Raw genomic sequence first — 27101 nt, forward strand, 5'->3', positions numbered from 1 at the left:
AGATCTTCCTCACCTTGTTTACCTTTATATCACAACCATCTAATATAATTTCTGTTGCAGAGTAGGTAGTCTATAAATATTTTTAAGGTAGTATTAATTCAAAGATGAGCCCTCGTGGGCAGGAAAGAGTTAACAGCAGGATTGCAATCCATTCTCTCCCATTAGGAGAGTGTACGTGGGAAAAACCAAAACAAAATAAACCAACAAAAAAATCACAAACAAAAACTAGGTGGGTGGCCAAATCTCCTTGAAAACATGGTATTGATAGGCCTCTTGACAGGCACATTAATGTTATTTGCTAGTGGGAGAGTGTGCATCTATGAAATGCTTTTAGCAAGATGTGCTTGGTCTATCTAGGTTTGCTTATGCTATATAATCCTGGAATCTCTGGATTTACAGGATATAGCTTCCTGGAGTATGTCACACAGTTCTCCAACTATTGGAGAATAAAAGGGAGATGTTTCAAGACCAAAATAGCTCCCTTTCATGTAAGGGATATGGCTTCATACATCACTTAGAAGACAGAAAGCAGTGTAATGTGGCAAGAAAGGACCAGGACTGTAGCACTGGCAACACTGCGTCTCTCTCTGCTTTGCCTGTACCTCATGATTATACTTGAAGTAATTAGTAAAGCTTAGTACCGGATAAGATCCCCTGTTCTTATGAGTCTAATCTAAAAGTCAACCATTTGTGCTATGACATCTACTGAATTGGGCATATAGTAGGAGTAAGAGGGAAGCTGCTGATCTGAGACTACTTATAAACTTAGTTTACATGAGGATTAAGGAATGAGTGGGGCTAAAGTTTACCTGTTGAAGAGAGAGCCTTTATCTGAGAGAGCCTGAGGAGTCTCCTGATTGTCATTTAAAATTATCCTTGCATATCCCCTCTTGTACAGTCCAGTTTAATTTCAAAATATTAATTAGGTTAGCTTCATAATTGTATTGTAAATTGGATATTGTCCAATTAGAGTTTTTATAATTATTTGACAAGTAGATAGCAAAGAGAGCTGGTAAACTCGTGAATAGGTCTCTGAAGATCAATATCTTATATAAGCATGAATTTCACCCTTTCTAGGAAAACAAATTCACACATTTCGCAGCATTAAATTTCACACATGAAGCACAAAACTGTATAATCTCATAGCACAAATTTGTCTTCAAATAAATGATTTTTTCTAAGCTTTCACTGGTCATTAAAAGGACTGTTATGCATATTTATGTTTTACAATGTACTTTCACAAATACTACCTCATTTGGTTATTACAACAATTATATGAGAGTAAATATTATCCAACTTTCATTGATTAAAATACTGAATTTTTGAGTCCAGATATTTTGATTCTAAATTGAAGATTATTTCTAGTTTTTCAGCATTCCAGTTCAACCCTTCTTAACTTTAAGAGGAGTGCCCATGAATTCCTTTGAAGTCTGCATACTCTGGTTCAGAAATAATTCTAAATATATATAATGTGTTATGCAATAATTTATTCATAGATGTACTATTTCTAATAATAAAAAATAGAAATAATCTAAATGCAGAAATGACACATGGATATAAGATAAGGTGCACTCATTAAATGATGTCTACGAACGTTGTAAAGCACAGGATAGATTATATGCATGTAACGATGAGAGAACTATGTAGAAGGCCATTTGTGCATGTGTGTGTGTGTGTGTGTATAATTAAGTTAAAATAGACATAGAAAAAGGTAGGCAGAAAATAAAATATTAAACAGATTTGTCTCTTAGTGGTGAGATTATAAGTAATCTAATTTTTATCCTCATACTTTTTGAATTTTCAAATTTTCTATTATAAGTATAATTTCATAATTAGAAAAATATAGTTTATAAACATATGTAGGAATTTTACATTAGCATGCACACTGTTGTGGAAATTTCTACTCTTTCATCTTAATCAAATAATGGGTTATCAAATAAATGAAGTCCAGAGAAATATAGACTCACATCAACTCAGTGATATATCAGAGATGCTTTTTGTCTGGTTCACCAGGACATACATTCATATTGTAAAATTTAACTTAAAAAATAAGCTATTGAATGGTTTTCAGAATAACTACTGGAAATGTTATAAAATGGCATAAAAGAATATTGAGTCTGGCATTTTAAAAATGTGGCTTATTAGCAATAAAACAACAGATCGGTGAAGGATACAAGCATATGCCTGTAGGCACCAAAGTTAAGCCAAATACATAAATCCTTATGGAGACTTAATGGAGAGTAATAGAAAAGAGCTGAGGGAAAAGAAACATGAAAGATGAGACTAATGTGATATGTTTCAAATCAGCCTATAACAGTATAGCCAATGGAAAAAGGGAGACAAATGAAAACAAAATCTATGCAAAGGAAGAAGAAAGAAGTTGATAGACAATTATACAATCTTAAACAAAAGAGGGTTCAAGCCCTTATGAGGTTTACTTCTGTAAGTGACTGTCCTACCTCTCTGTGAACAACTCCAGTGACAAAAATATCTCACCAGTCAAAGGTAGCTCTTTCCAGGTCTGTATGATCCTAACTATTGCGAGAGTTTTTCATTTTATTTTTGGTGATGTGTTTTGGTCAAACACCTTGTAAACTCTACACATAACCTCTTATTTCCCACTGTAATATTACATAGACTATGTCTAACACTCTTGTTTTCACCCTGTAGCTCTCCTGATATATAAATAAATATTTCTCTCTCACTTTTTTACCTTAAAAATTTCCAGCTCATTTAAGTAATTCTCACAGGTGCTTTTAAGGTTTCCACTACTCTGCCCTTTTCTGTCTGAATATTCTCTGGATTATAAAAGTCTATCTGAAAATGCAATCCCTTGCTCTGGGCAAAAAAAAAAAAAAAAAAGTTCATGCATGAATACAGCACCTTGAGGTTGAAAGGAACTATGACTTCCCTCAGTCTCAATACTACAAGTTTATGGCAGTGTAGTCTGAGAGCCTGTTGGCATTTTGGACAATGATGTGACATGGTTTACTCATAACATCTTCTCTTGCCATTTAACATCCCTGTCTTTTTCACTCTTGTAGCAGCTAACTTGTATCTCTCCATGTTTTATTTTTGTGGTGACCAAAAACTTCCTCTTTACCAACTTGGTCTTCTGTATTAATTTGTAACACATTTTCTGTTCTGAATGTGAGAATCCTTGTGTCTCCTCATTGTATTTTTCAAGGAAGTTGCCTCCTATACATTTAAGCTTTCATACTAGCTCCCCATTTGGTAGGTAGTGTTCTCTATTTTCAAATAAGTAACAGATACAGCTTTTGGTAGCAAGGGATAAAAGTAATGCTCTGTAGAAATCATTAATTTGCTCCATTGATTATCAAGTGACTTTTGTTTTGTGCTTATGATCCTGGACCCACCTGAGTAAACAAGTTAAGTTTTTCAGTTTGTCTACAAGAGTGTTCTGAGAGTTTTTTTCAAATGACTTCCTGAATTTCAGATATTCTACATTCACCATATTACCTGGTTTATTGTTCTGGTGTTCTTGAAAAAAAAAGGAAAGGAGGCTGCTCTGCTATGATGTGTTTCAGTGAATTCATGCTGGCTCCCAATTATCACAATGTCTCTTTCTAAAGCCTCCATTACCTTTCATTTGGAGATGTGTTTTATACATACACAAGGATCATATTACATTAATCTCACTTCTCTCTGCTTTAAAAAAAAAAAATCAGTATTACTTTTGATAGCTATAATTTTGGCATTTCTCTTATTCTTCAAAATTATGAGTAGTGTTAACAACTATTACCTATAAAACTTATATAGTGTTTATTTATTTATCAATATCATCCTTTGCAATAAAACTTGTTTTTCTTCTCCTTTATATTTTATTTTATAATTGAGGAGATAAGCTCAAAAAGCTTGGCAAGAGACACCCAAATAAGCAGGGGAAATTAAAAACTTTCACCTGGTCTTCTGATCCAAATTCTGGGTGTTTTTCCCCTCAGGATATCTGACTTTCAATGGTCATTGCATGAGATTATCCACAAGTTACTAGAGCATCTAGAAAGGTATACATTGTCTTTTCACACGTACTAGATTTTAGGTTTTCAGGTTTTTCATCTGAAAAACACATCCCAGAAAAAGAGGAGAAAGGAAAAATATGGATATTAGGTAGGACAATACAATAATGGTTGCTAATTTTTATTGAGTGTTTATTACATGGCACTATCTTAAGTGTTTCATACAAACTTATATGTTTTATCTTCACAACACCTCTATGAAGTAAATAATATTATTATCATCATCCACATTTATTATAAATATGGAAACTGAAGCACAGAGAAATTACATAATCTTCCCACGGTCAAATAGCTAGCAAGTGGCAGAATTTGAATTTCCACCCAAGCCGAATGTATTGCCCTGAGTCAGTAATACTGACTCCTAATAGTTACTGAACAATGCATTTAGTGAGCTTTTACTCATAACAACATAATTAAAGAAAAAAATATTTATTTACATGCAAAGATAAAGAGATATAGATATATAGGTAGATATATGAATATATAGATACCCTTGCACATCTTCCATAAGAAAGCACAAGAAACTCTTGTTTAATGGGTACCCCTAGAGATGGGTCTGGCAGTCTAGAAAAGCACAGAGATTTTTTGTTTGAAAAAAAGTGACTCATTTTTGCACTTTTTAAATGTTTTACTCTGTTCATTTACATCATTTAATGGTAACAAAAGAGAATTTGTTTGTAAAACATTGTTTTAAAAAGTCTCAATATGTCTAGTAATTACTCTATGAAAATTCAGAATAATTTCTGATGGAACAGTGAGATCTGTACAACTTCATGAAAACATTATTTTTGTTAGAATATTTAGCACTTTTCTTTCAGTCTCAGATATATGTATGACTATCTCTAGCCTTTCTTACCCAAAGTTCGAAATTAAATATTCATGTTCTCCAAAGGCTTCATTTACTTATATTTTAGTAATAGAATTATTTTTTGCTCCAAACTGAATCTTAAGTAGAATTTTTCTTGTTTGTTTATTTAGCTTCTTATTTTTTTTTCAGGAGATTAAATTGTAAGTAGCATAAGTGAAGGAATTATAAGATAGTATTAAGTAGAATAAAATGTTCAAATATTTAGAATTTTGACAAATTTCCTCACACTATATAAGTTTCATAATTGATATGAAGACTGTATCATACACTTTTCCATTTTGCCAGATTTTCTGAAGGACACTCTTTAAGTTACGTTCCTTTTGCTGCTCTTTCAGCTTCAGTCATATCCTCTTAATGGTGTATATGATCCAGGGTTATTAATTTCCACATAAACCTCTTGATATTCAGTGGCACTGAGTATCACATTTTATAGCTTCTTGATATTCAGTGGCACTCTGCCTCACTCCTAAGAACTCCATTCTCTGAATAGGCATTAACTTTCTATTCTGTTTTCCAACCATATATCTCATTTCATCAAGTCATTGTGATACTCAAATTAACAAGATATACATATATATGTATGTACATATATATAGATATGCATATCATATTTATATACAAATTAAAGAGATAAATATAATTTCTAGTGTTTGCAAAGGTGCAGCAGAATAGGTACCCTTATAAACTGCTAATTGTAACCTGATTAAAAATTTGTAGAGTGATTTTTGTCATATAACCTGTCACTTGTGAATTAACTGTATCATTCCTATATTGCTTGAGAGAAATCCTGCTCCCAGTATCAAGCCCATCATTCTGACACCTTAAGGAATGATTTATAAATCTGAATCATGTTCTTCCATACAAACGGAGTTATCTTTTTCCTTTTCCAAGTTTGTTTAATTGGAGGAAATATTAAAAGAGTCATTGATCACCCAATTCTTCCAGTTTTCTGAAAAATTCTTCTATCACCTTGCCCTCCACAGGCAGAGCAGAGCCCAGAAACCCCCTGGGCATTGCATGTGTGGGGTGGGGGAAGGTGAGGGGAATAGGGCATATTGGTTGCTTGTAAGTGCACGAAGACAGTAGCTATTACCAAAAGTAACATAGACAGCATTTGAATTCCAACTATTGAGCAATTTCAGAGAAACTGAAAATCTGCCAAATTGGTAAATTATCCTTGACACATGAAAGTCATCTTGTTGAAACAGACTGACTTGGGAAAGAGACACCACTAACTGGCAAACTAGGAGGGAAAATAAAATCTTCCTAGGACCAAGTCAGTATAAGCTCATTCCCCGTAGCTGTTTTAGAGTGTCTCTACTCATCTTTAGAAAGGAAGAGTCACAAGTTAAACACATCTATACATAAGTGTTAATTAGGTATCTATTACTATATCTACAATTCGGCCAATGTATAAATATATCACTGTTGCTCTGCCTATTTCCATGTCCTAACCATTTAGCAAACTGTATCTAGTTTATTCCTAAGAAGCTGACAGGGAGTCTTATCCAACCACTTCGCTTATCTTTACAATTCTCAAAGTCCAGAATACCTTCAAGTATTATTTTAGATAAACCTTAAAATAGGTCAACATGACTTATGACTGTTATCAAGATTCTTTAATCTAATATGGACAGACCACAGCTAGTGCTCCTCACTATAAAAAGCTCTATCTCCAACAGGAAGAAATTCCTTGGACATAGTCCCAGGCCATGAATAAGTAACCACAAGAAGTAGTTTTGGACCCATCTCAATCATACACAGATCCCATGCCTTTGGAAGCCAATCAGCATCAAAATCACTACAGTAACAACGTTTCCAAAGCTGAAAGTCACCCTAGTTTTAGGAGACTTTTGCTTCTTTCTTTATTTTTCTGGCCACACTGCATGGCTTGTGGAAACTTAGTTCCCCGACCAGGGATTGAACCTGCACCCTCGGCAGTGAAAGCATGGAGTCCTAACCACTGCACTGCCAGGGAATTCCCATTTTTTTGCTTCTTTAAATATGCTAATCTCTCACCTTGCTACTTCCATCCCTATATAGGATCAGTACTTGCATTATTTGGAGAGACTTGTTTTGAAATTACAACTCTCTCTTGTTTAGCAAGCAATCAATTTAGCTTTTCTTTGTTTCAGATATTGAAAGATGGTCTTTTTTTTTTTTTTTTTTTTTTACATTTCCTTACAAAATAAGGCATAAATAAGGCTAGTTTGCAGCAAGGCAAATCATACATTTACTTTAAAGAGAAAAGATTGAAACTAATTAATGAAATACTTTAACACATATTTGTGGGACAAAATATAGAAATATAAAATAAAAAATATTTAGAACTGAAAGGCAATAGCAATAATACTAAAAATTTGTGGTATATTTCTCAAGTAGAGACTAAAAGGAGATGGACAGGCCTGAAAGAGTATATTAGCAAGAAGATTAAAAGTAAATGAGCTAAGTGTCCAACTCAAGAAAGTAGAAAGAGAAGTAAATAATAAAATCAAAGAAAGTAGAAAGAAATAATAAATAGAAGAATATATTAAAGTGAAAGTTAAGAATATGGAGTATAAAAAAGACAAAGACTAGATAAACTTCTAGAAATACTGAACAGGAAAACAAGGTGATAAAGACAGAAAATATAAATAATGAAAAGGGAGCCTTACAGATAAAAAGAAACCATAGTTATGTTTTAAATAACTTTATGACAATGAATTTAAAATTTAGATGAAATAAATTTTATCAAATTAATTCAAGACAAAGTGGAAAACCTTAAAAAGTCTATTACAATCCAATAAATTGCATAAATTTTATTTTTATAAAGACTCCCAAGTAATATGTGATTAAAAAAATATCACCTGCATTGTTTTATAGGCAATATTTTATTTGTAGAAGTCCAATACAAATTTGACATCAAATTAGATAGGAACAGCATAAGAAAATTAATTTATGAATAAATAAATATTAATGCACATAATCTGTAAATGTACAAAGACTCCATCATGACAGTAGAGCTCATTACAGAAATGCAAAGATCGTTTAACACTAGATTACTATTAATGTAATTGACCATAGAGCAGAAAGAGAGGATGAGAGTGAAGCCGACTACATTCCCATGTTCTGTGTGGCAATGAACATATGTTTCTTGTGGGTTAAAAGAACATGAACTATCAAGGCAGTATTCCATGTAAAAGTTTTCTGCCCTGAGGAGTAAGAGGATTCCCATAGTGTTGTTTATTGGCTCTGGCTTTAGGTAAGACGGGTGAAAGATTTGGGTTTGATCTAGATTCTACAGGTCAAGAAATTGCACAGTGTTTGCCTGAAGGACACATGTCCATCAAGCCCTCCATAAAAGATCCAGTATTTGTAAGGCTGCCACACACAGGTTTGCCAGCTACTCATTGTTATCCAGAGAAGCAGCAATAAGCAACAAAGAAAGAATGAACAACCACCACCACAAAGAGGGCTGTTAAGTAAAAACAAAAACAAAAACCCTTTGACTTTACTTCTCCCTCTTCCTCACCTCAAATCTCTAGAAAAGAAGGATTTAGTTAAGTATCTTATAGCCAGACATTGCCACCTAGATCCTCTACTCCTACAGTCAGTATCCCAGCTTTAAACTGGGGTGAAGGAAGAGAGGAGATGAGATTTAAATGGAGGTTGTGGTTAATGCTTTAAAGCAGAATTTATCTTTAAAGTGAGAATTTATGAAACTCATGCAAGATATAATTAAGGAACTGGAAAGGGAGATTCAGCAGAACATGGGTGAAAGCAGTAACTGCAGAAAATTAAAACTATTTCTTGTTTATATACATCTGAGTGGAGACTGCTCATTAAACTGGGTATATCCTAGAAAACTCACTTGTACATGTAAAAAAGGCATGTAAGGGATTTTCAATGCAGTATTTAAATGGTGGAAATCAGGACAATGTACATGCCCACTAATTGGGGTATTAACATGGACCTGAGTTATACACATGGATACTAAGTTGTGTAAGGATGATTACAGTATGATTACATTTAAACTATATTTTCAAACCATACAATGGTACCTTCTTAAGCAGATATATATGTGTTAATACATATATATATACTTACATATATGATAATATTATAAAATATGCATGAGGAGGATATTCATCATCTGTAGAATAGGGGAGGGAGGACATTCAAGAAACATAATGGAGTGAGGAGGCTTAGCAATATGTGTAATGTGTTATTTCTTTCAACAAAAAGGTCGAAGCAAATTTTGTATGACATTAACCTTTATTTTAGCTAGTATAATAGTATCTAGTGTACTATTTTTTCTGTAATTAAAATATTTTAAAATTTAAAAGTAATACAAATATCTTGACATACTTTGCTATAAAATTTAGTTGGCAGTATAATGTAGATTATGTTAATATTGATTTAGTTCTTTACTTCCCTTGGGAGAAAAGGAATCACTTTGAACTTATTTCAAGTATTCCTTCTTATTGTCATTTGCATCTTCATGAGTGATTAAAAAAATCAGTTGTCTCTTTGTACTTCTTTTGGGAAGGCTAAGTGTCATTTTATTTTCCCTGAAAAGCTCTTCACTAAAACAAGATCCAACACATATGAATCACAATTTTTTATTCTTTTATTACCTCAGCCTGATGAAAAACTGGCGCCCCTCCTATATACTAAACTAAGCTTATCTAGTTTTGATTCATTGTTTAGAGCAGGAAATTATTCCAGTCTTTTTTTTTTTTCTTTTAAGATAAAGACCAATTTTTTTTTTTAAATTTAATTAATTAATTTATTTATTTTTGGCTGTGTTGGGTCTTCGTTTCTGTGCGAGGGCTTTCTCCAGTTGCGGCGAGCGGGGGCCACTCTTCATCGCAGTGCGCGGGCCTCTCACTATCGCAGCCTCTCTTGTTGCGGAGCACAGGCTCCAGACGCACAGGCTCAGTAGTTGTGGCTCACGGGCCTAGTTGCTCCGTGGCATGTGGGATCTTCCCAGACCAGGGCTCGAACCCGTGTCTCCTGCGTTGGCAGGCAGATTCTCAACCACTGCGCCACCAGGGAAGCCTTATTCCAGTCTTTTAAAAGTACTGCAGTGTTAAGAATATGTTTCCTTGTGAAGGGTTAATGCACGTCACTGGACTCGTAAGCCATTTTTTCAAATCCTCTTTTCCTAAATAAAACTTCTGAGCATACTTCTCATTGGTGATAATGATCACATGAACATGGAACCCACAGTCTATTTTATTAATCTTACCAAAGTAATCACATAGGTGACTGAATATCATATGAAATAAAACATTTTTCAAAGATATTTTTCCTGTGCATTATACCTAAAAATATGTCACTCATCATGTCAATAAGATTTCCCCCTCTGCAGCATGAGCATTTTAGTTGAAATCTCTCTCACTCTTACAAGAGTAGTAGATATTCCTAATTGTATTTACTAAAAAAAGCCATTAACAACTGGAGTGATAATTTATTTTGGGATAAATCAGTGTCTTCACAAATTATTTCTACCAATATAAGAAGGATACAGAGACATTAGACAAGAATCTGGGAGGTACTTTTCATTAGCACAGTGCTGCCTGTGCCATTATTAAATCGTATGTGCATATCTGCACAAGAGTTAAAATGGTCTGCTCTATATTTCTCTGTGCCAAGTAACTTGAGCTCTATCTAAAGGTAAAAGAAATCCATAAATCTGTCAGGCAAGGATTTAAGTACATCATTTTGTTCTTCATGTAATCACACTTAAATGTAGCTTAATAGTATTTATAATGTATATACGTATACACGCATAACTATACATACATATGTCTACCAAATTCATCTGTATTATGTATAGTTGTTATACATGTATAATATGCATATTATACATTTATATTTAATTATCAGCAGTCTCCTTCTGCTAGCATATAATTGCATTTTAAAATCACATTTCTGGTTGCACTTAACTTAAAATTGTATTGCGTTTTGCTATTTCTGGCTTTTTATCTCTTATTCATCATTTCCCTACTGTGGTTATCGGCCCTTGACAGTGAAAATAAGATTCTTAGGTTCATGGAATCTTTATTATACAAAATGTGCATTAATGTCATTCTTATCTGCTAATGGCCTCCATAATCAGGAGAAGCAGTGAAAGGGAATGAAAATGATTATTTATTCACCAGCTTAGTAGAGCATATCACTAATGAACCATGAACACAGATTATCTGAACAAATTTCCAGGGTCAGGCGGGGTCCTATCTTTTGATTTTCTTGAAAATATGCATAATAATTATTTTCTATAGCATGCACAGAAAGAATATATCACATTTTCAAATCACATTTATTTTACCAAATTGGAAATATGTTAGACATTGAAATACAAAGAGTACAGTGGTTGATAAGTGAAAATGCTATTCAAATTTCTTATGATTCACTATAACATAATACATTTTCCACTTGCTGTGCAATGGCTAATTTAGACTCTCAAATTCCCAATACATCAGTCATTAATTTGAGAAGACTCGCTTTGCGTAATTGAGGTATTTAGAACTTTGGATTCAACAAATATTGGTTTAGTATGCCTGACATTTTGCCAGTTGCTGGGAACATAGAGATTAGTGAAACAGTCAATATCATCAAGGAATTCACTGTAGGAGAGACGGCATGTCAACAAACATGCAGGATTAAAAAAAAGTCTTTGATTATCTTTGTTAGGATTATTGAAAGTAATGTATAATAGCTCAAATTTTGCTTGCTCTAAAATCTTCCTATACTTATGCTGTGAAATGAGATTTCTTACTTAGCAATGCAATATTTTCATGTTGTCTGTGTGTGTGTATGTGTGTTCAGAAGTGGTAATTTACATAGATGATCATTAGTCCTCACTAAAAAGCTAAATACATCTTATATGTATTGTCTCCTTCTTCAAAATTGCAGCTTCTTCATGCCATATCATTTTACTAGACTAGTCTCACTGCATATCTAGACCTCTAAGCCACCTTGCCTCACTCACTAAAGACACTTTTGTTTTTTGTATTTTTCCCCGTGGCGCAGCCTTTTATCCTCCATTCATGCTACGGCTTTTATCAGTGATTAAGCCATGATGACTGATCCTTCACTCCTGATTCTCCACCTCCTCACTTCCAACAAAGTTCTTCTTGAACTCTCTTCTACTGCTCATTTCTATGATTACACCCTACAGCCATAAGCATATCATTCTGACCACTTCCATTTACACTTGACTTTAGCTGGTCTACTCCAAGATGTTTTGCCCTGATTTATACCTCCAAGTCATTGTGCCACCGACCTTTTCTACTATTCATCCTTCATCTTCTGTCTTTATTTTCCTTTTTATCCAATTTGGCTCACGTTCCATTATTACAACCAGTTTCTTGCAAGCACCCTGGACTGACTTTTTCCTGTCTCCCTTCATTTTCCCTATTTGGAAAAGCCCTAATTTGGTTGTTACCATCTTAAGGATTATTTCTTTTGAAACATCATTTCTTCATCCCTACTGAATTATTCCCATCAGTTTGCCAACATACCTTATTTAAAACCAACAAAAAACCATTTTTTTTCATTGATCCTTCCATCCACCTCCAACTGTTGTTCCATTTCTCTACTTCTTTTCACAAAAAATACCCTGAGAATAAGTTATGACCATTCTTATCTCATTTTCCTCACTTCTTATTCACTCTTCAACCTGTTCCATCTCCCTAAATTTTTTTTTAATTTTAATTTTATTTTTTTAAACATCTTTATTGGAGTATAATTGCTTTACAATGGCATGATAGTTTTTGCTGTATAACAAAGTGAATCAGCTATACATATACATATATCCCCATATCTCCTCCCTCTTGCCTCTCCCTCCCACCCCTCTAGGTGGTCACAAAGCACCAAGCTAATCTCCCTGTGCTATGCGGCTGCTTCCCACTAGCTATCTATTTTACATCCCTAAAGTTTTCACCCTCCTCTGCTATTGGTGAGATCACCAAGAACCTCCAATGATGCCAAATTCAATTATCATTTCTGTTTTTATCTACTTGCCTTATCAGTAGCATCCCACACAACTGGCTACTCATCTCTCCTTGAAATAACTCTCTCTGTTGAATCTCTTTCGATACATATGGTAAATTGACTCATTTAATATCTATACCAACATTCTTCCATATTACCTTCCTGTACTACAGTAGCTAAAAATTGTATTTCCCAAACTTCCATATATATAATACACAGATGTAAGGATTTATGTACTGCCAATGAAATGCACTAGTGAATCTGGAATTTGAAACTGATGGAGGGAGCAGAGCATAGAGCAAGAAACACTCTTTCTGTTTGTGCAACATGACTATATCTGGGTGTGGTTTTTTATCTCCAGATTGCGGCTAATAAGAGAGTAGGAACGGGGAGCCAGAAGTGGAGACGATGCCTGTGTGTTTCACCAGATTTCTGCTTATGACGTGAAACTCTTCCCTTGATAGGAAACCTCAGTTACCTTGTTCTGGGAGTAATTTTTGTAAGACCAGCCCAACAATCAAATTTGTAAGCATCTAATTTCCTGTATTTAATCCCATTCTGCTTGAAACTGATAGATTTCTGTTATTCGCAACTGAATTCTGATTGAAGCAGTTTCCGCAATATTTTTTCATTGTTCCCTTTATTTCTCTTGTTGCCACTTTGAAGTTGTCTCAGATGACAACTTTTCCTCTTCAACCTTAAACACTGAAGAACTCCAGCCACCGATCCTGAGAGCATTTATCTTCTTTAACTAAACATTCTTCCTGGATAATCTCATTTAGTCTCATGCTTTCTAATACCACCTGCATGCTGATGATGCCAATCCCTTTTCATCTTCCAGTTGAAATGCTCTCTGAACTCTAGGTCTGTACATCAACCTTCTCACTTCATGTTATCAGCTGGCTCTCCAAGAGACATATTAAATATTCATTTTACAAAACGGGACACTTGATCTCCAATTACTACCTTTACTGCCCCATGCAAGTTATCTTTCCAGTTTTATCCATTTTGATAAATGGCATAGCAATCAACCCAAATATCTCAAAGTTTTATAGAGACTCTTACTTAATTCTCACAACAAACCTATGAGGGAGATGCTATTATTATTCCCATTACCCATATGAGGAAATTCAGAAATGTTATGTAACTTGTGGTGCATCATGTAGTTAATAAAATGTAGAGCCAGGAATCAAAATCAAACCTATTTTTTTATGTAGAGCTCCACTTTTAATGATGATACTGTTTCACTGTGCTGAAATCAAGGTCTCAGCAAAGCCACACTATTCTGGAACTCTAGGAGAGAAGCCATTTCCTACTTTTACCAGCTTTTGGAGGCCAAAAGCATTCCTTGGTTTGTAACTACATACTCTAGCCTTCAAGACCAGCATCTTCAAATCTTTCTGTTATCTCCTCTATGTCAGTCTACTCTCCCTCTGACTCGCTCTTACAGTGATACTTGTGAGTGTATTTAGGGTCCACCAGATAATTCAAGATAATTTTCCCATCTCAAAATCCTTAACTTATCACATTTGCAAAGATTTTCCCCCCAATAAAGTAACATTTACAGGATCCAGGGATTAGGACCTAATATTTACAGGGGCCATTATTCAGCCTATTACAGATGGTTACCCAGGAATGAATATGTTTCCAATCTTAACAATGGAAAATAATTTACTGCTAGCCTAAATTGCAAGATGAAATACAATGACGAGAGGTAGAGAACAGTAAAGGCTATCATATCTTTGTGGAAAGGCCTCAGACACTGTCTGCAGTCTTTGTCTCATGAAATGAAGGTTAGCATATGTATCAGTCAGGTGAACTGTGTTATACTGTAGGAAAAAAAAAGTCTTTCTATATCATTAAACCCTGACCAGCTTACACAAACAAAGGTTTCCTCCCCTCTGGCATCCAGCCTGATGAAGAAGCCTCTGTCTGGATCCGGCTGGTGGTTCTGGAAATGGAAAAAAGAGAGCATGACTTACAGACTAGCTCTAAAATTTATTTCCAGAAGTGACACATTGTTCTCACATACATGATTTTAACAAGACTGGGGGTTTGATCCTTCTTCAGGAAGAGGCACCATGTATTTGAGAATAATAATATAGGCTAATTAATACATTGTTTAAATATATACTGTAAATATATAAATATATCAAACAAGTAACCAATAGAGGGAGTAACATTTGTGATACATATATGGAGAGAGAGAGAGAGAGGAAGAGAGAACCCAAATAGAAAGCCCCCATTTTTTAAAATGAGAAATTCTCAAAATAAAAACATTTTTTGGCCAGATTTACTACAAGTAAATTTAGAGGCAAACATGTCAAATTCTACTTCTGGTAATATTTAATTTAATTACATATTTAAAAGCATTTATGTAAGTAATATGTAAATACAGATTTACTTTTCAACACACAAATCTTATGAAACAATTTATTTTAAACTCTTTTTTTTAATCTCCCTTGACTTTTATTTTTTAACATCTTTATTGGAGTATAATTGCTTTACAATGGTGTGTTAGTTTCTGCTTTATAACAAAGTGAGTCAGCTATACATATACATATATCCCCATATCTCCTCCCTCTTGCGTCTCCCTCCCACCCTCCCTATCCCAGCCCTCTAGGTGGTCACAAAGCACCGAGCTGTGCTATGCGGCTGCTTCCCACTAGCTATTTTATATTTGGTAGTATATATAAGTCCATGCCACTCTCTCACTTCGTCCCAGCTTACGCTTCCCCCTCCCTGTGTCCTCAAGTCCATTCTCTATGTCTGCGTCTTTATTCCTGTCCTGCCCCTGGGTTCTTCAGAAACTTTTTTTTTTTTTTTTTAGATTCCATAATATATGTGTTAGCATATGGTATTTGTTTTTCTCTTTCTGACTTACTTCACTCTGTATGACAGACTCTAGGTCCATCCACCTCACTACAAGTAACTCAATTTCATTTCTTTTTATGGCTGAGTAATATTCCATTGTATATATGCACCACATCTTCTTTATCCATTCATCTGTTGATGGACACTTAGGTTGCTTCCATGTCCTGGCTACTGTAAAGAGAGCTGCAATGAACATTGTGGCACAGGACACTTTTTGAATTATGGTTTTCTCAGGGTATATACCCAGTAGTGGGATTGCTGAGTCGTATGGTAGTTCTATTTTTAGTTTTTTAAGGAATCTCCATACTGTTCTCCATAGTGGCTCTATCAATTTACATTCCCACCAACAGTGTGAGAGGGTTCCCTTTTCTCCATACCCTCTCCAGCATTTATTGTTTGTATATTTTTTGATGATGGCCATTCTGACTGGTGTGAGGTGATACCTCATTGTAGTTTCGATTTGCATTTCTCTAATGATGAGTGATGTTGAGCGTTCTTTCTTGTGTTTGTTGGCAATCTGTATATCTTCTTTGGAGAGATGTCTGTTTAGGTCTTCTGCCCATTTTTGGATTGGTTTGTTTGTTTTTTGATATTGAGCTGTATGAGCTGCTTGTAAATTTTGGAGATTAATCCTTTGTCAGTTGCTTCATTTGCAAATATTTTCTCCCATTCTGAGGTTTGTCTTTTTGTCTTGTTTAGGTTTTCCTTTGCTGTGCAAAAGTTTTTAAGTTTCATTAGGTCTCATTTGCTTATTTTTGTTTTTATTTCCATTTCTCTAGGAGGTGGGTCAAAAAGGGTCTTGCTGTGATTTATGTCATAGAGTGTTCTGCCTATGTCTTCCTCTAAGAGTTTTATAGTGTCTGGTCTTACATTTAGGTCTTTAATCCATTTTGAGTTTATTTTTGTGTATGGTGTTAGGGAGTGTTCTAATTTCATTCTTTTCCATGTAGCTGTCCAGTTTTCCCAGCACCACTTATTGAAGAGGCTGTCTTTTTGCCATTGTATATTCTTGCCTCCTTTATCAAAAATAAGGTGACCATATGTGCGTGGGTTTATCTCTGGGTTTTCTATCTTGTTCCATTGATCTATATTTCTGTTTTTGTGCCAGTACCATACTGTCTTGATTACTGTAGCTTTGTAGTATAGTCTGAAGTCTGGGAGCCTGATTCCTCCAGCTCCATTTTTCTTTCTCAAGATTGCTTTGGCTATTCGGGGTCTTTTGTGTTTGCATACAAATTGTGAAATTTTTTGTTCTAGTTCTGTGAAATATGCCATTGGTAGTTTGATAGGGATTGCATTGAATCTGTAGATTGCTTTGGGTAGTGGAGTCATTTTCACAGTGTTGATTCTTCCAATCCAAGAACATGGTATATCTCTCCATCTATCTGTATCATCTTTAATATCTTTCATCAGTGTCTGATAGTTTTCTGCATACTGGTCTTTTGTCTCCTTAGGTAGGTTTATTCCTAGGTATTTTATCTTTTTGTTGCAATGGTAAATGAGCATGTTTCCTTAATTTCTCTTTCAGATTTTTCATCATTAGTGTATAGGAGTGCAATAGATTTCTGTGCATTAATTTTGTATCCTGCTACTTTACCCAATTCATTGATTAGCTCTAGTAGTTTTCTGGTAGCATCTTTAGGATTCTCTATGTATAGTATCCTGTCATCTGTAAACCGTGACAACTTTACTTCTTCTTTTCCAATTTGGATTCCTTTTATTTCTTTTTCTTCTCTGATTGTTGTGGCTAAAACTTCCAAAAGTATGTTGAATAATAGCAGTGAGAGTGGACAACCTTGTCTTATTCCTGATCTTAGAGGAAATGGTTTCAGTTTTTCACCATTGAGAACGATGTTGGCTGTGGGTTTGTCATATATGGCCTTTATTATGTTGAGGTAAGTTCCCTCTATGCCTACTTTCTGGAGGGTTTTTATCATAAATCAGTGTTGAATTTTGTCAGAAGCTTTTTCTGCATCTATTGAGATGATCATATGATTTTTATCCTTCAATATGTTAATATGGTGTATCACTGATTTATTTGCATGTATTGAAGAATCCTTGCATTCCTGGGATAAACCCCACTTGATCATGGTGTATGATCCTTTTAATGTGCTGTTGGATTCTCTTTGCTAGTATTTTGTTGAGGATTTTTGCATCTGTGTTCATCAGTGGTATTTAAACTCTTTACTTGCACCTTCTACTTCACTGTCTTGGTCACCATTAGAACCACTTTTCAAATCATGTAGCACAGGTTTTCAGAGCCCATCATCCTCAATTCTACCTAAATTACTTGAAATGTAGCACCTTTTAAATTCATGTATTATCTTATCACTGGATAAGTTAGTCCAAGTTCTAAGTACCATTGATATAACATAAATATTATGATCTCTTTTAAATTCTGTAATTCTAAAGAAATATTTTCTTCATAACAAAAATAAGATTTTTACACTGTCTTGCAAAATGAGTTCCGAAGACAGATTTATGAAGACATCTAATATTTATTGTGATGTCGTATACAGTGAGCGTTACTAACTTTTTCTTATATTTCTTCGCCTTTTGTTTTTACTCATGCCACCAAGCTTCCTTAAGCATTCTGGACAACTGAGGTCTTATTGTATTTTCCTATATTTTATCTTGCTCAAAAAAAAGCTTCTGAACAAAATGGCCTATAATAGCACATTTTAGGACTCATACATACGTACCAGAGTTTAGTGAACAATCTTATATCTGGGCCTATATAGTACATGAGAGAGAAGAAGGGTAAGAAAGTGGGGAGAAGTATAATTAAGCTAAATTCTTATTTATCCCACTAGGAATCCAATAAGAAATTTATAAAATCAGTAACTCAATAAAGAGCTGTATACATATCTGATTTAAGGAGATCAAAATAAATAGTGGGACACAGAAAACATGAAGTAATAAGTGTAGTTTTTTCCATCTAAAGAGAGTGATTTGAAATGACTAGAATGGAGCAGAAGATATTTTAATTAAAAAAGCTTCTCTATTATTTTATTTTTTTAATTACATGCATTATTACTTTTGGTAATTACAGTGCTATTCAACAGCAACAGAGACTTATTTAACCCATTAAGTCAAATTTTGGACCTCATAAACTGTAACACCTAAAACAATTCTCTATGAGCATATGATAAAACCTTAGGTTGCTTGCTCCTATTGATACTTTATGTACTACTTCATTTCAATTAGAAAATATACCACCAAAACATATGCCATCACTATAGAACTCCTCTGCATGAATTAATGAAGAATGCTGCTTTATGTTTCCCTTGTCCCTTTTGGCTGCAATTTCTGGAAATGCTTGGCTATAGTGCTATTTAGAGATGGTTGTGGGTGGTGGCTAAAATTTGTTATGCATCGTGTCCCATGGATCCCCTTGGATCCAAATGTTTTAATTAACCCAGTGGAATGAAGTGAAAAGCCTCACTATATTGATTTGTCAGGAATAAGACATTCCTTGCTCTACTAATTCTTGGCTCTGGCAGTTAAAGAGCCATTGCTTCTTGGTTTGCAGCCTGGAATAATTACATAAATAACTTCCTTGTGGCTGGTCCTCCTCCAAACTTGATGTGGTGCCGCTATTCATTAATATCATGTCAGTGAGCAGACCTGCTTGGAATATGCAAGGGTTTCCCTCATCTAGAAACTGTGGAACAGTGACAGGGTTAAACAACTGAATACAGATGAAATATCATTACAGGCCATGCCATGGCTCAGAATCTGTTTGCATAAAAAAGCTATTTTCATGATCATAAAATTACAAAACTTAAAACCCCTTTAAAATGAATTCTTTTTTGTTCCTTATACATAAAACAATCATTATCTACAATATTAAGGATTTAATTATGGGCTAATATGAGATTAATGTACATGTATCTGTTTCACATCAAAGTGAAATTATATATCATTACTTCATCATTTCTTACCATAGAAATGCCTTGGAAACTCAAAAGTATTGATACCTGCAACTCAATGTTCTTTTCTGGTTAAGCTCCTGTGTCTCATACTGAGAGTGGGAAGGAAGCCAAACTTGTTTCCTAGCTTCACATCATTCCATGAATGCTCAGTGGGTGAGGCAAAGGTAACTCTGATTAAAGGAAGGCCAAACATCTCTGAGGAGACTTCATGTACAACTCTGTCCAGTAGGGGAACCCCATATTGAGTGTGAGCAAACTGTCCTTATGGGATCTTTTATGTGCAAATGCTGGGAAAATACAGAAAAGCAGACCAACTGTTCTTAGTTTCTAGAAGAATTGTTCCAGTTCTCAGTATCAATTGTTATCTTAGGCTTGGAAGCATGTAGTGATTCTATGGTTTTTAAAAAAATGGAGTTCTTTGCTAACCTGTGCTTATATATATGCAAGTATCACTGTAATAAGCTGTTTAACAAAAGATTGTTATCTTTTCCCTGTGATATATCTAGGAAAGGATATCTGTACTGTTAAATCATTTGCCAAAATGAAGCAGCAGTTATGAAGATTCCAGGTCTCAGATGAGGAAAGGGGAAAGGATAACACTCTGTTTCTCTACCTTTTCCTTCAACTAGATTAAAAGTACTCCCTTACTGATTTGAAATATTAGAACAGGATTTCTAGAAATGTTATAAAATTCTGTTACTCTAGAATATTTTGGAAGCCCTATAAAGGCTATAATATTGCTGTTGATATTTTTTGGTTTTAAAATTTTTATACAGATCCTTTATTTATGGAAATTAATTTATTTGCATAATGGTGAAAAAATATTATTCTAAAGACCACAACAGTTCCAAATACGTAAGAGTCATTTATTCAAAGAAATTTCTTATGCAAATATACAACTGTAGAGTGATATTTTCTCACATATAGAAGTTAACAAAGGAATAATAGAGGAGGTATTCCTTTTTTATGAAAGTAATACTTCAAATTTATTATTATTTAGGTTTAAAATGTTTTATTTTTAAATTTTTATTTTATACTGGAGTATAGTTAATTTACAATGTTGTGTTAGTTCCAGGTGTACAGCAAAGTGAATCAGTTATACATATACATGTATCCACTCTTTTTTACATTCTTTTTCCATATAGGTCATTACAGAGTATTGAGTAGAGTTCCCTGTGCTATACAGTAGGTTCTTATTAGTTATCTATTTTTTTATATATAGTAGTGTGTATACGTCAATCCCATCTCCCAATTTATCCCTCTCCCCCTTTCTCCCTTGGTAACCATAAGTTTGTTTTCTACATCTGTGAGTCTTTTTCTGTTTTGTAAATAAGTTCATTTGTACCATTTTTTTAGATTCCACATAAAAACTATATCATATGATGTTTGTCTTTCTCTGTCTGACTTACTTCAGTCACTATGACAATCTCTAGGTCCATCCATGTTGCTGCAAATGACATTATTTCATACCTTTTTATGGCTGAGTAGTATTCCATTGTATATATGTACCATATCTTCTTTATCCATTCATTCATCGATGGACATTTAGGTTGCTTCCATGTCTTGGCTATTGTAAATACTGCTGCAATGAACAGTGGGGTGCATGTATCTTTTCGAATTATGGTTTTCTCCAGATATATGCCCAGGAGTGGGATTGCAGGATCATATGGTAGCTCTATTTTTAGTTTTTCAAGAACCTCCATACTGTTCTCCATAGTGGCTATACTAATTTACATTCCCAACAACAGTGTAGGAGGGTTCCCTTTTCTCCACACCCTCTCCAGCATTTATTGTTTGTAGACTTTTTGATGATGGTCATTCTGACTGGTGTGAGGTGATACCTCATTGTAGTTTTGATTTGCATTTCTCTAATAATTTAGCGATGTTGAGCATCGCTCAACATGTGCTTGTTGGCCACCTGTATGTCTTCTTTGGAGAAATGTCTATTTAGATCATCTGCCCATTTTTTTGATTGGGTTGTTTGTTTGTTTTTGATATTGAGCTGCATGAGCTGTTGGTATATTTTGGAGATTAATCCCTTATCAGTTGCATAGTTTGTAAATATTTTCTCCCAGTCTGTGGGTTGTTTTTTCATTTTGTTTATGGTTTCCTTTGCTGTACAAAAGGTTTTGAGTTTAATTAGGTCCCATTTGTTTATTTTTGTTTTTATTTTCATTACTCTAGGAAGTGGATCCAAAAAGACATTGCTGCTATTTATGACAAAGTGTTCATCCTATGTTTTCCTCTAGGAGTTTTATAGTGTCCGGTCTTACATTTAGGTCTTTAACCTATTTTGAGTTTATTTTTGTGTATTGTGTTAAGAGAATGTTCCAATTTCATTCTTTTACATGCAGCTGTCCAGTTTTCCTAGCACCACTTTAAAATAGTTTTTTTAAGAATGTATTTCCATAAGTACATTTTACAAAATAAAAATGTAAACCTCAGGAAAATGTCTAAGGTAGAAGAAATAAAACAATTTTAATAATTCTTAGACTAGAGAGTTTTAGAAAAGTGAAGAGTAACAATCTCATCTTCAGGAATTCAATTTCTGTTTAGATTTCAGAATTAATGTAAAAGCATCACTTTGACCACGCCCCTTTATTTCTCATGGGCTCGGTGTCTTCATAAACTTATGTGAAAGGGGAACTAGGATTAAATAATAGGGTCTGTTCCACATCCAACAGACTGTAATTCAGACAATAGTCCTCTTTGTCTGAAATAATTCTATTAGTTAATTAATTTTATCATTATTTTAATTTATATTTATTTTTTGGCTGTGTTGGATCTTTGTTGCTGTGCACGGGCTTCCTCTAGTTGTGGTGAGCAGGGGCTACTCTTCATTGCGGTGCACAGGCTTCTCTTGTTGCGAAACACAGGCTCTAGGTGCACGGGCTTCAGTAGTTGCAGTACGCGGGCTCAGTAGCTGTGGCATGTGGGCCCTAGAGCACACTGGCTTCAGTAGTTGTGGTGCGTGGGCTCCGCATTTGTGGCTCACGGGCTCTAGAGCGCAGGCTCAGTAGTTGTGGCGCATGGGCTTAGTTGCCCCTGGGCATGTGGGATCTTCCCGGACCAGGGATCGAACCCATGTCTCCTGCATTGGCAGGCGGAGTCTTAACCATTGCACCATCAGGGAAGTCCCTGTCTACTAATTTATATGTGAATTTTTAAACCCTTGTTCCTTCAGCTCCTTTCTCACCATCAGCCATTCTTGGGTATCTTAAAAAAAATTTTTTTTTTGTAATAAACTTCTCTTTTAAAATAGATTTAGATTTAGAAAGCAGTGGCAGGGATTTCCATATATCCATATATGAACAGAGAGTTTCCATATACCCCATACCCAATTTCACTTGTTACTGGAATCTTACATTAGTATGGTACATTTATCACAATAAGGGAAACAATATTGATATGTTATTATTAACTAAAGTCCATACTGTATTCAGATTTCCTTAGTTTTTAACCATGTCCATTTTCTGTTCCAGTGTAACATTCATGATAACATATTACATTCAGTAGTCAAGTCTCCTTAGGCTTCTGTTGACTATGACAGTTTCTCAGACTTTCCTTGTTTTTGATGACTTTGACAGTTTTAAGGAGTACTGGCTAGATATTTTTTAGAATGTCCCTCAATTGGGATTTATCTGATACTTTTCTCATGATTGGACTGGATTTTTGTTTATTTGTGAGGAAGATAACAAAGGTAAATTGCCATTCTCAGTAAGTCATATCTAGGGTGTATACTGTCGACATGAATTACCACTGTTGATGTTAACCTTGATCACCTGGCTGTGATAGTGTTTGCTTTATTTCTCTACTGTAAAGTACCCCCTTTTCTTCCCTTTCCCTCTTCTTTGAAAAGATTTTACTACGTGCAACCCACACTTAAGAAGTGGAGAGTTAGGCTCCACCTCCTTGAGGGCAAGAAATCTAAATAATTTGGCATTCTTATCCAGAGGAGTTTTGTGTAGCCCCCCTCCGAGTATTTATTTATTCAATTATATATTAGTATAGACTCATGAATATTTATTTATGCTTTGGATTACAGTGTGATACTCTACTAATTTTTTGCTCAAATTATTCCAGACTTGACCACTGGGGGCTCTTTCAGTTGACTCCTATGTCTTATTTACATACAACAATCATTGTGTTTTCTATTTTGTTGTGTTTTAGAGTGCTTCCTTATTTTCTGGTGCTCCAGGACCATGTTATATATGTCTTGCCTGAGTTGTAGAATTAACCATTTCTCCAAGGACTGCAATTTTTTTTTTTTTTAATTGGAGAGTGGTATTAGAAAATAAGATATGAGCTCTAGATGTACTCTTTACTACTGGGGTGTCATTGCTTATAGGCCTTCTCAGCTGACTGAGCAATGGAATATATGTGTGTATATTTATCCATGCTTAGGCACAAATCTATAAATATTTATAATGCATCCATCTGTGTCTATATTAAGCTAAACAAGAGTTTATGCTGATGTTTACGACTCTAAGCCATTAGCATGGGGGTCATTCTAACCTTCTCCCCTTACTATCTATCTGTAACATATTCCAACAGTTAGAAACCTGGCTTCACCTGTCCACCAGCCATTTACTTAATTGTTCAATTCTAGTATACATATATTATGGTTTTAAAATGGTTAACCTCTACCCTTGTAAGAAAACACTTTATCAATTAATACAGTGGTCATTTTGTACAGTTCCTTTTGCCTTTAATTGTGTAATCCCCTTTACCACATCTTTATCTGTGGATTTTGATAAATGCATAGTGTCATGTATCCAGCATTCCAGTATCAACCAGAATAGTTTCACTACCCTAAAAGATCCCCTGTGAGTCATCTAGTCAGTCCTCTTACTGCCCTCCCAAATCCCTGGTAGCCACTGATGTGTATATGGTTTCTGCCATCTTGCCTTTACAGAATTTCAAATAAATGAATGATACTATATACAAAATTTTTAGTTTGGCTGCTTTCACCTAGCAAAATATATTTAAGGCTCATTCATGGCTTTGTTTGGCTTGATAGTTTGTTCTTTTTTATTATTGAATAGTATTCCATTTTATGGATGTTGATCAGTTTGCATATCCATTCACTTTATTGAAAGACATCTTGATTGCTTCATAGTTTTAGTGATTAGGAATGGAACTGCTATAAACCTTTGCATGCATGTGTTAGTGTGGACAAAGTTTTTAAATCTGTTGGAAGTATATAGGAGCATTACTCCTGGATCATATGGTAAGGCTATGTTTAGCTTTGTAAAAAGCTACGAAACTGTATTCTAAAGTGGCTATACCCTATTGTATTGTCACCAGCAATGAAGGAGTCCCTGTCGTTCTGTATTTCACCAGCAATTTGTATTGTCAGTTTTTAGATTTCCAGGCATTATAATAACCTATTATATTTTTTAGTTTGCATTCCCCTAATGGCAAATGATGTTGAGTGTATTTTCATGTTTCTTTTCCATTTGTATATATTCTTGGTGATGTGTCTTTTTAAACATTTTGCCCATTTTTTAGTTGTTTTTTTCTTGTGTTTTACAAGTTCTTTGTGCATGTTAGATACATTTCCCTTATCAGATATATATTTTGAAAATATTTTCTCCCAATTTATAGCTTGTTTTTAAAATTATTTTAACAACGTCTTTGACAAAGAAGTTTTTAATTTTAATAAAGTCCAGCTTATTAATTTTTCATTCTGGGATCATGTTTTCACTATTGTATCTAAATAGATTTTCTCCTATGTTTTGTTTTTGAAGTTTTATTCTTTTGCATATTATAATGATCCATTTTGAATAAATTTTATGTAATGAGTAAACGTTTATGTAATATGTGAAGTCTATGTCTAGATTCCATTTTTTTTTTTTTTTGCATATGGATGTCTAGTTGTTCCAGCACCAGTTATTGGAAAGACTATCCTTTCTTCATTGTATTGCCCTTTGTGCCTCTGTTAAAAATTGATTGACTATGGTTGTGTGGGTCCTATCCTGGGATCTTTATTCTGATCTACTATCCTATATGTCTGTTATTTCACCATCCTTTATTATTTGCTGTAGATTTATGCTAAGTTTTGAAATCAGATAGTGTGAATCCTTTAACTTTGTTCTTCTTCAGGTTGTGCTGACTATTGTAGGTCTTTTGTCTTTCCATATAAATTTTTGAATCAGTTTGTCAGTATCTACAAATGGTTTCCTGAGATTTTGATTGGCGTGCATTGAACCGATAGATCAACTAGGTCAGAATTGAGATCTTACCAATATCAAGTGTTCCAATCCAGAAACATGGAATATATCTCCAATTATTTAGATACTCTTTGATTTCTTTCATCATTGTTTCATAGTTTTCCACATACAGATCCTGTACATATTTTGTTAGATTTATATGATTCCTTCTCATCATTTCTTATAATATTTGTCATTCAAGTGTCCATATGCTATAATCACCTAATATATTCTTACTATTATTTTTAAAGAAACACTTAACTTTTAGATCAAGTAAGTGTAACAAATAAAATGTTTTATTTTACCATCATTTATTCTTTCTCTGACACTCTTCCTTTCTTTATGTAAATCAAAGTTTCTCATGTACCTCCTTTTAAAGTTTTCTTTGATTTTCTACTGTTTCAATATGATATGCCTAGGTGTGGTTTATTTGCTATGTATCCTGCTTGGTGTTCTCTGGGCCTCCTGAATCTGTTGCTTGGTGGTCATCATTAATTTTGGAAAAATCTTTGCCACTATTACTTCAAATATTTCTTCTGCTCTATTTTCTCTTTCTTCTCTTCCTTGTATTCTATTTACACATATGTTCCTTTTTTTTCTTTTTTTAATGTTGTTGCACCATTTTTGGAAGTTAGTTCTGGTTTTCCTTCTTTTTTCTCTTTGCATTTCAGACTGGGTATTCTCTGTTGCCCTACCTACAAGACCACTGATTCTTTCCTCAGCCTTTCTGAGTCCATTGATGAACCTGTAGAAGGCATTCTTCATTTTTGTTAGTGTTTTTTTTTTTTTCTAGCATTTCTTTTTACTGCTTTTAGAGATACTTTGCATACCTTAGTCATCTGTTCTTGCATGTTGTATACTTTTTCCATTAGAGACCTTAACATATTAATCATAGTCATTATATATTCCCTGCCTGATCATTCTACTATCCTTATCATATCTCAGTCTGGTCCTGATGATTGCTTTGTCTCTTAAGACTGTGTTGTTTTCTTTTGCCTTTGGCATGCTTTATAATTTTTTTTTTTAAACACTAGATATGGTTTTTTTTGGGGGGAGGGTGAATATTAACTGAAGCAAATAGAGTGAGGATGTATATTATACCGGCTAAGAATTGGGCTGTTTTAATTTCTGCTGTAAGTGGAGGCTCCAGAGTCTTTAAAATCATCTTGTGTGCTTATTGCTGTCTCCTCATGAC

The sequence above is a fragment of the Balaenoptera musculus genome, chromosome 6 (assembly GCF_009873245.2).
Source record: "Balaenoptera musculus isolate JJ_BM4_2016_0621 chromosome 6, mBalMus1.pri.v3, whole genome shotgun sequence".
Taxonomy (NCBI): domain Eukaryota; kingdom Metazoa; phylum Chordata; class Mammalia; order Artiodactyla; family Balaenopteridae; genus Balaenoptera; species Balaenoptera musculus.